Source organism: Vicia villosa, linkage group LG3 (assembly GCF_029867415.1).
Source record: "Vicia villosa cultivar HV-30 ecotype Madison, WI linkage group LG3, Vvil1.0, whole genome shotgun sequence".
Lineage (NCBI taxonomy): Eukaryota > Viridiplantae > Streptophyta > Magnoliopsida > Fabales > Fabaceae > Vicia > Vicia villosa.
Genome location: NC_081182.1, coordinates 124,605,979 through 124,618,169, shown reverse-complemented (window position 1 = coordinate 124,618,169; position 12,191 = coordinate 124,605,979).

Sequence of the window (12,191 nt, the reverse complement as noted above, 5' to 3'; positions counted from 1 at the left end):
TTTATTTTTAGAAAATTTCTTTACCCACCTTCCTATGGGGTCATCCCCAGCGAAAACCCCACTTTACCCCTGCTTCGGAAATGCATTTCCGAAGTTTTTTTTTTTTTTTTTTAAATTTCAGACTTCGGAAGTGCATCTCCGAAAACACCAAATGGGGGTGCTTTCGGAGATGCACTTCCAAAAACACCTCTTTTTCAGATTTTGGGGGTTTCGGAAATGAACTTCCGAATTATGCAAAAACTGTGTTTTTTTTATATTTTTTGAAACAGTCTCGTATTTTTAATTAAAGGAAGACGATGTTGCACCCTAAAATTTGCCCACCTAATTTTATTTCTAACTGTCTTATGTTTCTCATCTCATCTGCATTCTATTAGGTCATCAACGTATCATACATGCATTAAACCATCTTGGATTCAGAGGATCAGTGTATGAAATATTAATTAAGGATTCATCATGATCAAAAAAGGCATTTGCTTGTCATTTTTATACAAGTGAATTTGGAAATTTTAATTAAGATTTGACTCTTTATGGTGAATTATTCATGTCAAGTTACTACTTATAACCATGAGTTCTCAATGTGCAAGTTTTGTTGGCTTAAGGTATTGAATTGCTCAAGATTCCCGGATACAAAAGCGAAGTTTATCATAATTCATGGTATAAGTAATATCATTCGAGTCAACATCCTTCAATTCCAAAAATTTCCCATCATTGCTCATTTAAAGTTATAGAGAGTTAAGACAATTTCAAATGTTCATCAACACCAAAGATCAAGTGCCCATTCTCAAAGGTCTAATTATAAACTTATTTGAAGTTCCATCAAAATACAATTCAAAACTCGTCAAAGTCATTTCGAGAAAGGGAAATTATATCCAAGCTCCATTCACTATTACATGGTCAAGAATCCAAGTTCGTTACAAATATCATTATCAAGACTTAAACAAATTTCCTAAGTCTATTTCTAGAAATATTCTGTGAGTGTAAATGTTCAGCTCCATTCATGCTGCAGCTACCATGTCAGATCAGTATCATCCTCATCATTTCTTTTAGTTACAAAGTCATCTTGGCGTTTTGACATAAGCATAAAAGCCTACAATCAAATAACTATGGCAGTCCAATGCACATCCACATAAATCAATAATTGGCAGTATTCTACCTCACTGAAGCCAAGCCAAAACCTGCAACGTTAATCAGCATCATCACTATGCAAGTTCAGTTTAAGTCACATTCATAAATATATTCAATCCAGTCCTATTAATTAACAATACTTACAGCAACCCTGTCAAAAAAAAATCATAACCGTACTATGTCTAATAACCAACAGTTCACATTCAAAAACCGGTTTCTAACAGAAAAAGATGAATCAACAAAGGACAGTTATCAGAAAAAAAAAGGTTCTGCAAAGCCATTTTCAAAGCAAAGAGGCATCAGTCAAATTCAGTTTTTTGTATGCTCAAACCTGGCTATCAACATCAGGACACGTCAAGTTATGCAATGCTTACTATCCTACATTCAAGTTCAGCTCAAGCCTCATTCTAAAATGTTAGCAACCAGCATACAGCCCTGCAAAAGTAACATAAAATCCATTCAGTAACAGAATCCATTCAATGTTAGAAGTCCCCTATTAAGTCAAACCACTACCAAACAGCAGCCTGCCATCATATCACATAACCATCCTAACCTTTAAAATTTTGTAACTAATTCAGTTTAACCATCCACCAATTCAGTTCAAGATGTATTAACATTTCTAACAGTATTTCTTGACCTATCCCTAACATTCCCTTCATCAATAACCTTATTAACTACCTATAACAGTTTGTAAACTATTTCAATTCTAACCTAACTAACCAACTAACAGTTTCTAACAAACTTCAAACCACCAATAACAAAAACCTAACTAACTTTCAAAAACACACATAACTGAATCCCCAACTAATTCATAACTGTCAACAGAAAGCCCATAACAAATCCACCAACCAATTTTAACTACCTAACAGGTTCTAACTAACTTTCAGTTATAACAGAAAAACCAACCTCCTCTAACAGTATAACAACCTAGTACTAGTTTATAACCAATTCCTAACTAATTCTCAACCACCTAACAGTCCCTAACATAATTAAACTACCAAGCCTAATTGATTGTAACAGAAGATAACAGAAAAATTCAAAGGAGCTAACCTTTCAACCTCTATATAATCTTCAGCCACCACTCTGTTCAAGGGTCTCCACCATTTTTGCTCTTCATTCTCTCTGCAACTTTCTCCCTTCACCTCGATTCACTCTCCATCTTCTGAACCATTCCCCTTGAATCCTTCATCTCCAATCCACTTCATTCACCATAACCTCTCTCACAGAACCATTTTCATACCCAGCCTCATCCATCTTCATAATCTGCACCTCACTCTCCCATCTCAGAAAATCTTCACCACCCCTGGAATCTCACAAATTCATTATCTTCACTTCTTCATCTCTCGGATTTCTCCATCATCTTTCTTCTCTAGATTCTTCATCATCCTTAAGCAGAGCCATTCATCTTCATTCACAATCTGCAACAAGAACAACAATGATTCGGCTATCACAATATCGTCATCACCGATAACAGAAACGCAAGCGAATGCAAAGAGAAGAAGAAGAGGAATAAGGATTCGCGAAAGAAAGAAATTGAAGATTCAAGAACTTACTCGGAAAATCCCTCTGATTATATGCGTTTATTTCGCACAACGGCAAGCTCGGAACCTCTGGCCTTCTATTTTCTTCATTATCGGGCTTCGACTAGATTCTTGCGTAGATATGTGGTTAACAAAGCGAAATCGGTTGAGATTGAGTTGAATTCGGAGGTGAGAGGTGCGAGGGGGAGCATTTGCTCCGTCTGATTTGCCTAGCGGCGGCGAGAATCGATCGGAAGGAGGTTTATGGAGGACATCGTTGCCGCTTCGTTCACGAAGGAAGAAAAGAGAAGCTGATTTTCACATTAGGAGCTCAAGCATCACAAGTAATCAAGCCCTAATTTCCCCTTTCTCTTATTTTATTTTACTTTTAATAAATTCGTTTTTATTTGATAAATAATTGAAAATAATAAAAAAAAATCATGATGAATAAAAATCTGTATAAGAAAATCCATTGGGCCGAATTGCCATGCTCTCATACCCCCTTGTGGCCCATTATACTATTTTTGGTCATAGGGATATCTAGCTGAATAGCACAACAAAAACCTCCTGGGCCTCAACGTTCTGGGCCTGCGCCCTTTACTTCTATTCACACCCTAATTTCAATTTGACACTCCCCTGTTTCCTTTTTGTTTGATTAACAATTTAGATTTTACTTAGTTTTACTAACTTTTTTTAGGCAATAAATATTAATTTTCTACCATCATTTTAGACCTTTAATACATGATTTTTGACATAAAAATAGTCATAAAATATATTAGTTTAGGCTATCCCTTTTAATTCTTTTTTGGTTAATTAGAATTCAATTTCCTTCATAAAAATTAATATAAAAAATAGTAGTATTTTTAATTCATTTTTTGTACTATATTTTGACTTGTTACTTCATGCTTGTGTGTAATTTTGTACCATTGTATTATTCTTCATTTTTGTTTCTAATTGTGACTTTAATTTTCATGTTAATCCTAACACTTTAGGTAGAAACCATGATAACACTAGGATATAGAAGTTCCCATTTTAACATTAGGCTAGTTTCCCATTTCTTTTCCTTTTCAACTTTAAAACACTTAACAAATACTTGACTTAATTTCCCTTAAAAGATACCAAGAAAATACCTAAAAAATGCTTAATAAAGGTCAGACTAATAAAAAGGGAATGGAAACTCTCGTTCCTCTTGTTTAAGGAGATCACTTGAGTGGAAGTTCCCAATCTTAAAAAACACCAACAAGAGTAATTCGAGTCTCCCTTGTTTAAGGGGTATACCCGAAACGCTCGACAAATCTCTCTCTTCTCTATCTCGCCTCCGAGGCATTCTTTCCCTTAATCGGATACGTTATTTCCGCTCCATTCCCAGCTTAAGACTCCAGAGGTCGAGCAGCGGAGTGCGAATGTAACTGTCCACTAAAAAACACAAAAACAAACAAAAACTTGTGAGCCGAACTACGGCGCTCTGATTCCTGAAAAGGATACGTAGGCATTAGGTCGCGGGGCCTAAGCGAGCACAACTATTTATAATCCTTATTTTCCCCGTGTTTCTTCTTTTTTCCTTTGCATGCATTCCCTTAGCATTAAGCTTTAGATTTATATAGCACACACCCTTTAGATAGCAACAAACATAGGTGGATACCATCGAGTACGATGGGCGTGAGGGGTGCTAGTACCTTCCCCTCGCGTAACCGACTCCCGTACCCTATCTCGAAAGATCTCGTTCTTATTCATTCCAGGTTTTATGATATTCCTTTCCCTCGATGGGATAAATATATTAGTGGCGACTCTGTTCATTTCGCGAGCGTGCGACAGCTGGCGACTCTGCCGGGGACTAGATAGCAAGTCGATCCTAGCCTATGTTTGTTGTTTGTTTATTGGGTGTGCTTATATATTATTTATGTTTTTCATTGTTTACTTTATGCTTGCATATCATGTGTCATACCCCAAAATTTGCCCGCTTTATTTCTGACATTTTTAATTATTTGGTTCTATAAGTTTTTATTCAATTTTACTAACATGTTGATATTAATTTATTTGGTTTATTTAAAAATATATAGTTTACTTTAAATAAATATTTGTTTGTTCCTTCATATGTTTTCAAGTGTCATTTAATTTTGAATAAATGAATTAGTACAATTGGTAAGGAGATAAGCTTTGCATGTATAAGGTTGCAAGTTCAAATCCCACCGTTCCTTTTTTGATGTTTTATCTCTTTTCTTTCTAAAAAATTTTCTATTTATTTATTTTTACTATTTTAATTTTATTATTATTAATTTAAGATTCTTAATTCCTTTTGATTTTTTTTTATCATTATATTTAGTTCTTAAGTATTAATATTAATCTTTAGTTCTAATCTTATTATTTACAATATTTAATCAAAAAATATTTATTAGATGTTATTTCTTTATTAGTTTTTAACACTAGTTTTTATATTAGTTTGAATAGTTATTATAATTGTTACTTAAAAAAATAATAAAAACAAAATAATTTCCTTTTCAAAGAAAACATACGAATCAACCATTGAAGGACCGAATCAATATTTTCTCAGCAAAAACATAAATTCTAAGAAAATTCAATACTCATCAATTACAAGTTTCAATACTCATCAATTTCAAATCTGCAAAGTTTATCCAAATCATCTCCAAAACTGTCACAAAATCAAGAAAATTCAATCTCCACTCATATCAATTTATTGTTGCATTCTTACTTGGTCACAAAACAAAATCCCAAATCAAATTTCGATCTTCAACATCAATTCACATTAACAAGATTCCACCCTAATTTTTCACTATAAAAACTAGTCGAATTCACAAGGAAAGGGGGGGAGATCGAGAAACACAACATTAGAATATTCATCCAAAATCGATGCTCATATAATACACTGTCCTACACCATAAACAACAACAACAACATCACAGTTACAACACAGCAAAAAATCTAACAATCAAAAAGCAGAAGAAAAAAAAACAATGAAATAGAAACCCCTCAACCGCACAGCCGCACGAATCCGACAAGACGCATCAACGGGCCCTTCCACCTCCGATTCTGATGCCGAAAGCCGCCGTGAACAACCCAACGTCGTGCCACCCATGAATATTTTGGCCGCTGATTCATCACGTCGCTGCACCGTCAACGGCTCTCCGCATAGGCGACGAACGCCCCCAACAGTGCACCGTCGGGGACCTCTCGATACCATCATCTGGTTGCCATCTCCAAGATCGGTATGTAGTTATATTTCTTTTGATGTGATTTTGGTGATGCACATATATTCATGGATCTGTTGTCTTTTATTTTGTTGTTTGAACTGAAAAAGAGATTGGAGAGAAAAGAGGATAAGTGAGAGTATTTTGAGTCTAAGTTTGTTTTTTCTCTCTGTTTCCTGATAATGATATGTTGCCATGTTTTTTTTTTATTTATTGTTTTTATTTAAAGCTAAAACACCGCCACGTGTCACTATGCGTGTGGCTGTTTGATACCATTTAGATAAAAAAGGGAAAAAGATAGAGATGTATGCATGACTTTCTCATATTCTTTCACGTACTGTACCATATGCACCATTTTTTTTGGTTTAATTCAATTAGCTCTTATCTAATTTATTAGGTTAATTTTTTTTCCTATAGTTATCTAGTTTTGTAAATAAAAAATATCAAAAATAGATAATGAAGTATATTATAATTAAATAGATGGCATATTATAATTACTTGAATGATATTTATAATAATAATTAAATTTCAAAATCTCTAACCTTATTTTATAAACACTTACAAACCTTATTCATTTTTTTTCTATATAATTCTATTAGTTACTATAATTCCTCGCAAATAATAGAATAAACAGATATTCCACCACCTCCACGGGTAACTAATAGGTCGGCTTAACACCTTGTCGATTTATTATTCAATTCGAAACCATTAAAATTCATGCGAAATTTGGTTTATGCCTAGAGCAATAATCAAACGCTATCGCTCAAAGCGATAAATGAACAAAGTCAAATTTTTTCGCCTCGAGCGAATTAATTCTGATAAAGATTGAAATTCTTTATCAAGACTCAATTGAATCAATTATTTCGCCGCTTAGCGCGACTTAATTCTAATGAAGATCACAATTCTCATTCAACGATTCAAAACCAACCTAAAACAACTAACCAACAATTCAAACTTTTTAACATAATTCAAAATTCCATTTATTAAAGCACTAATATTATTTAACAAAAAAATATAAAAAAGGGGTTATATGCGAATGAATTTATTTTATTAACTACAAACCTACGCAAACTACGAACCTACGTAAACTACAAACTGCGTACATTTCAAAACACCATAACAATTCAAACAAAAATAAATGCATACAATCCCATAAAAAACACCAACAAACACAACGAACTACGTTGACTCTGATCCTCCATTAAGGAGGTACGTAGGCATTCGGGCAACCGAAACGAGTCCCCTTCCCCTAAAATTAAGTAGGTTTGAGATCTTATTCTCTACCCTACTGTACACTTTTAACCATAACCTTTTTTATAAATCTTACCGTAATATTCTTATAAACCTTAGAGACATTTAGAAAACCTTAAGGAAGGGTCAAGGGTGCCTAACACCTTCCCTCGACCCTAATTTCTCAACTTACCTAGAAACTCTTATTTAGGTTTTTATCCCATGTTTACCCTTATCTTTAGGATAAAATAAAAACATAGGTGGCGACTCTGTAATTTAAGTTATAAACTTAAAATTTAAAGTCGGTCGTAACAGCTGGCGACTCTGCCGGGGACCCTTATAGTAGAGAAGCACTTAAGGTTTAGCGCATGTCTCTTTGGTTTAGGTTTTGATTTTATGGTTTATATTTATTTGGCAATTTCTTTTATTCTTTATTTTATTTCTTTAATAATGTTAAATATTATTATTTGAAATATATTTGCCTTATTATTGCTGGGTTATATATACATATGAAATTGTTGTTAAACCTTAAGTGTGGGAATTGTCACTAAGTAAGAGGAGACTTGCATCGCCTACGAGCTTTAGTGACAATTCCACTCAGAGTGGGCTGAATTCCGAGAAATATCTTAGACGAGGCTAGACCTTGTCGAGGGTTGGATGCGGAATTTGGCTGATCTCTCTGGGAACCTACCCCTAAAATTCGAACCTCATGGACAAAAGAGTCCTTCTAAAAATCCAAAGAAACAAAAAGTTTCAGAGGATATGAAGGGCCCCATGAGACCCTTAGAATTAAATCACCTTTGGGAAGGGTAGAAAATCCGTAGGACGAACTTATGAACATACATACTATCGTAATTATATCATCTCATCCTTCATGGGAAGCCTTCCCGAGAAGGGCATTGTTTTGTAATCCTAAGTCTATGTAGGATCACCTCCTATGATTATCATCCCTTAGAATCTTAAGGTTATACTTCGTTTAACCTGGATCCCTCGCTTGTAGGGATTCCCTTTTAATCTGACATTGTCTATAAGACCTCTCAGATTTCGGTTTAATGCGCAACATGTGGCCTCATGATGGCCATGTGATGAGGAGACTCTTGATGGATCCCCGAGCGCTCGCATACCGCATATCCTCAGTCAATACACAATCTTAGCCGTCTGTTCATTAGACATTGAATCTATGCCCTCAGATATCTATTACGAGGCCATTAGATTTGAAGCAAACGGTCCATGGGATCTGTTGACGTCAATATGTAATCTAAACCATCAGTTTATTAGACTTTGAATCTACGCCCTCTGATATCTATTCTAAGGGTCATTATATTTGAAGCGAACGACTCATAAAATCTGGTGACCATCTTGAACAGTCACCATATGTTTTTTTTTTCACGCATTCCCTAGCTTGTAGTGATTTCTTTTGTTTGTCGCAATCCCTAGCCTGTAGGAATTCCTTTTTGAAGATCTTGTTCTTCTCGCGAAGGATATCTTCGTTAATGCACGTCACATGGTCTCCATATGGCCATGAGATTTGGGGACTGTCTTGAACGGTCACCATGTGCTCTCTTCTATACATTCTCTGATCTGTAGGGACTTCCTTCGTTGTATCATAATCCCTAACCTGTAGGGATGTCTTTCCTCGTACCCACACATTGTCATTCATTCATGCATTTGCATTTTCATTTCCACCTTCGACTTTATCCAATAAACATCTACGCTAGCTGATTTCCCGAGACTCACAAAGAGCCCTAAAATGTGGAGAGAGGATAATTAACCATTGAAGAATCAAAGGAGCTTGGTCCTGCAAGGAGAGAAGGATGTTCCTCACTATACAAGCTACGTACATACGCCTACGCCCCAAATTCAATTTGGAGATTCCCCTACGTCAAGATCAACTGCCTTCTCAACAAAATTGGTATGCCCAAGGAGAATCAAAAATCACCCTTTACTTCTACAAGTCAGAGAACTAAGAAGTAAAACAAAGTTATTGGATCAACAAAGGAGAATGTCCCTAGGATCAATAGGTTTTATCATTTCAAATTGTAATTTCTATGATCGCTAAGTGTTATTTGGTGTAAACGTTGTACCTTTTGATTAATAATTCTAATAAAATAATCATGTATATTTTGAGAGTAATTCATTACTACGACTTTCCATCTTCACTCTTTGATTCCATTTCAACTTGCCACTTTTAATTATTAACAAACTTAAAGGAGAATAACTAACTAAATTTCGCTGAACATATGCTTTCAATATAAAACCGAGCTGATGATGTAAGGCATTGTTTCAATCCTAAATAGTGGAGAAATAAGGAGATAATCCGTAGTCAACCCCCTCGAGCCAGAAGTTGGAGTTGTTTCTATTTTTCAAAATTAACCTTATTCTTAACCTGGGGCAGGGTAGACTTTGATTAATTCAATAGTGTATTCTATTCTCAAGAGAATCAAGTCAATTTAAGCAAGAGGTTCAAGCACATCATCTTCATCACATTCTTCATTCAAAATCGAGGAAGCAACAAAGGTGAAGCTCACATACCAAACTTAACACGGCAGTCACAACGTTCAAAATCAAAAAGCAAAATTTCAAAAGAAAAATTCCAAGAAAAGAAAGCCCGCTAAGTCAAAAAAAAAAAAACTTAGGCAAAAAAACATCAGGGCATCCCGATGAACCGCAAATTCAAAAGAATTGGTTCATGCAAAAATAAGGGATTAAAAACAAGGAAATTGGAGAATAAACTCGTGTCTGCCATCTCAAGAATCATTAAAGCTTATCATCAAATGCTTGAACCATATCTACGCTTCCCATTTGCACGACTACAAAATTTCTCTTGGAGATTGAACGCATTTGTTGGATTAATCGAATTTTAGGATTGGAGAAAATCAAGGAGAATTGGGTGGGTTTAAATAAAGTTTGAGCCTTATATCCTTTGTTTTTTAAACCACGAACCATGGACACGATACAACCTTTAAAAGTCCTAATTGAAGCAAGGTCAACTATGAAAGCATACTAAGCATAATTATGATATAGGACTCCTATATTTGTTAAATTATTGCTAATCACTTCGTTTCTTCAAACATCCATCTCTAACCATCCAGTTCTATTTCACAACGAACTTCAATTTCAAAACTGGCATGTGCATAACTAAGAGTTACTTCTCAAAGGGTACAACTTTATCTACGAAGAAATACTTAGCATTAAGGAGATCTCAAATTTGGTCATTTCCAATAAACTCCTAAATAGGGGAACCACATCTAGGGGGTTCTCCTAATCATGGGAAAAATCCCAATGATTATAGGGGCACGTAATCAAAAGATCCTATTGACTAGGGGCATTCATTCTAAGATTCAATCAACATGGGTCACATCTCTAAGCAATAACAATCAGGGGCATATCTTTCAAATATCCAAATATTGGGGCAGTTCATATCGAATTGATATCACACCATGGTTAGCCCTCCATATCCTGGAGATTGAGGGCAAACCTTTCAACTATCAAATATTGGGGTAGTGCATATCAAGTTCACTGGTAAAATTCAAGTTCCCTCTAAGAGCACTTCCTTCAGATTAAGGGGCACATCTTTCAAATGTTGGGGAAAATCACTACGAGGCTTGACCAAAGGAATTGATTCAAAACATAGTTTCCCAGGGGCAATCACTATGAGGCTTGATCAAAAGGAGTTGATTCGAAATAGATCATTAGATTGAAATCATTCCAAAAGTCGTTTAATCAAGGGGCATCATGTTGTGAATTCAAATTAGTGAGGCTAGCCATCTCAAGCGCATACTACGACAAAACTACGTCCAATCTCATATCAAGACAAATCTCTACGAAGACCCATCAAACTAGGGCAAGACATACCGCGAAGGGGAAAGCTATCCTCATATCTTCACAATCCCCAGCGAATCTCTCTCCTACGCCTGCGATCTTCGACTTCAAAATGAGTATCAAGAAATCATGCTAGCATAAACATCATATGACAAACAACCTTGTTACATTAGTAACCTATCTACGCCGTTGTTATCCACGACCCATCATTGGGGCATCATTCAAACATACTTCAATCATGCATTCATTAAAGCATTTCTCCCTTGCGTCAAGTCATACATATCATTTCATTCATCTGATATAGCATAAACCTAACTTCGTAGAGCCCAAATCTTTATCGGCACTTCAATACCCATGCCCAAGTCACGCATTACATACATTGGTTAAAGCATTACGTACGTTAAAACACAAATACAATTACATACATTGGTTAATACATTACACCACACCTTTTTTAGGTAGTCTTCTTTAAGACAAATCTTACGATCCTTTCTAGGAACCTTTTCGGGTAGTCTTCTTTTAGACAAATTGTCATCCTTTCCAAAAACCTCTTCAGGTAGTCTTCTTTAAGACATTCTTTTTCTAAGAACCTTTCTAGGTAGTCTTTTCTAAGACATTCATCATCCTTTCCAAGAACCTCTTCAGGTAGTCTTCATTAAGACATTCTTTTTCTAAGAACCTTTCTAGGTAGTCTTTTCTAAGACATTCATCATCCTTTCCAAGAACCTTTTTAGGTAGTCTTTTTTAAGACATCTCTCAGCCTTTCCGGGTGGTATTCTTTAAGACAAATTTTATCATTTCTAAAAAACCTTTTCAGGTAGTCTTCTTAAAGAAAAATTTTCATATCCAATCCAAAAACCTTTTCAGGTAGTCTTATATAAGACGTTATTTCACTCCACTCGTTACATCAATCATAAGCATAAGCATTATCCACATACATAAACATTACCAAGCCGACATAAGCATAGCCGTGGTATATGGGCAACTTATTACAAAGTCCAGTTCTCGTCCTGGAAAATCCTTACAAATTCCAGTTCTCGTCCTGGAAAATCCTTACAAATTTCAGTTCTCGTCCTGGCAAATCATTACAAAGTCCAGTTCTCGTCTTGGCAAATCCTTACAAAACCCAGTTCTCGTCCTGGAAAATCATTACAAAGTCCAGTTCTCGTCCTGGCAAATCCTTACAAAGTCCAGTTCTCGTCCTGGCAAATCCTTACAAATTCCAGTTCTCGTCTTGGAAAATCCTTACAAAGTCCAGTTCTCGTCCTGGCAAATCATTACAAAGTCC